This window comes from Lissotriton helveticus, chromosome 1_2 (genome assembly GCF_964261635.1).
Source record: "Lissotriton helveticus chromosome 1_2, aLisHel1.1, whole genome shotgun sequence".
Classification (NCBI taxonomy): Eukaryota; Metazoa; Chordata; class Amphibia; order Caudata; family Salamandridae; genus Lissotriton; species Lissotriton helveticus.
This window is the reverse complement of record NC_136058.1, coordinates 272774507-272777029: the sequence shown is the minus strand read 5'-3', so window position 1 is coordinate 272777029 and position 2523 is coordinate 272774507.

The window sequence follows — 2523 nt, the reverse complement described above, 5'->3', positions numbered from 1 at the left end:
AATTTCATAGTGCTTTGCGTTTCACCAAACGTTCCATTAAATCAGAGATCGAAAACAGCAGTGTTATAATGAATAAAGCTCGTAGAAAATTGAAGTCTATCGTTCAGAAGTTTTTACTTTGGCTGTTGAAGGAGGATAGGCTGCTGCATGGTCTGAGACTGACCTGATCAGTGTTGCTTTAAAAGGCAGATGCACTATACGTTTCTTGAAAAATCTGCAACGTCCTGCAACCACAAATCCGTCCAGGAGCAGAGAGGCTCCTCACCCGATATGAGCACTACGTTGAAAGCACTCCTCCAAACGACTGATCAAAGAATATTATCACATCCAACACACCTCTTGAAATATTTCAATAACGAGCGGGAGAGAAAGAGGAGACGATTCTTCCCGCCCACGTCTCCCGCCCAGGCTCTCTAGTAAGGCGCTGAAGGGCGAGAGCGTCAAGGCTATCTATCGGCCGTCTGGAGAATAGTCAAACCCTGGCACTATCCATTAATTGCCAAGCGACTTCTCCCGCTCCCACACTACCATAACCCCCACAATAACCACCGGTTCCTCGTTCCTCCCGCTTCCCGCTTCCCGCTCCTTACCTGCAACTTCTCACGCCCGCACCGCCGCCAAACGCCGCCACCACTGGAAATGTGCTGCGTGTCATGTTCGCGCCGCTCGCTTTTTAAAAGCGGCAGGCGGCGCGAATCTCTTGCGACGGCCTGTGTGCGCGCCCCACGATAGGTGGTGCGCGCTGACGTCACGGAAGGTGCGCGCGCGCGCGCGGCCTAGAGGGAACAGTGGTTACAACATGTAACAATAATAATAAAAACAAGCATTTGCAATGCAATAGGTCTTGCAATTGCGAGAATTTGACCTATTGGCATTGTAAATGACAATGCCTTTTATTCATGTGTTTAAAAAACCTGCAATAATAAAGGCATTGTCAAATAAAATACCAACAGGTCAAAGTTTTTTAAATGCGAGACCTTTTGCATTGCAAATACTTGTTGTTTACAAGCACCCCATGCTGCGCTTACACGTTAATAGGCACCACGCCCCTTTCTTTAGGCAAGCTGTGTCTAAAGAATGGTCCGCAGCTGCTATAAAAGTGAAAGCGCGGTATGGGGCTCTTTTACCAAAAAAAGCATTTTTTGTCAAGTTGACAAAGAAACACCTTTTTTTGTTAAAGCGCCCCATGAAAGCGTGCACGGCACACTGTATGTTGCAGCAAAGCATATCGTGCCTGCAGTAAGAGAAACTCATGAAAGAAAATAGTGCTTACAGAGTAAAATAAGACATACCATGTAATATCCAAAGTGAAAGAGCCAGTCCACATGGGAGGTTACAAATGAATACAATGTGGTACTAAGGAGGAACTAACAAGCGTATTTACCAATCCGAAGCCAGCATTTAAGGACAATGACACAAGCCAGTGACCAATATGGGCAAAGAGTGGGTGGGGCTTCAAGTCCATATTCCAATACAGCATGCCTCGCAGAGCAGCGCATGCGCTGCCGAGACTCGATGTAACAATACATTCTAGGGCAGATTTACATGCCCCTTGTGCCACCGGTGCGTCACTTTTTGTGATGCTCCAGCGAAGCATTTTAGTGCCCCATATTTACAAGGACAAGAAAAGCCACCCTGCATGACTTTTCCTGCTCTTGTAAATTTGGCCCCTTTGCACGCATCACTTTGCTTGAAAGGAGCGTTCCATGGGTGTTGCTGTGGGTGTTCTCACGTAACAACCATGGAACCCAACACATGTCCAGATTTACGAGAAACTGTAAATCTGGAAATGCATCTTAATGCTACGCATCCCCAGGGGAGGCGTAGGGAGGTGTAACGATGAGAAATGTATTAATTTCTCCTAGTTATTTTACTCTTTCTCTGAGTGCTGCATTCTGCAGCAGGCATAGAAAGAGGAAATCACCTCTGGCAATTCATTATGTAGAGGAAGGTGTCCCTTCCTGCACATAAACAACCTCCCCACGATGCAGGCATCCTTGCACCATGGTGCAAGGGTGCCTGTGTCGGCGCATGGCAACAGTTGGCAGCAGTTTGTGCGCCAGCAACATATTGTTGTAAATATGTCGCATCCCTGTGCTTTTAAAGTGACGCAGTGCAGCCAAATGGCTTGCGGAACGCACTGAGTCACTTTCCTTGTAAATCTTCCCCTTTGTGAATACTAAAAGAGTACAAAGAATGCCAAAGTGAGAAAACAACTAGGGAGATGGAAAAGTAGCAGCTAAATGTATAGTTGCAGGGTGTGGTGATAGTTGTACACAACTGCACATTTGGTGATACAGGGACAGATGTACAAAGGTTTTTTGAGGTCGCAAATTGATCCATTTGCAGAATCTGGGTGTTTGCAACTACTAAAAAGCTTTTTTTAATGTACCAAAGGCAAATTGCGATTGGGTAACTTGTTAGCGAATTGCACTTTGCGTTTGCAACCCAAATCAGTATTCGGAAGGGGCAAGTTTAGGGCGTCCCTTTCAAATACCGAATGGCAGTCGGTATGTATTAATG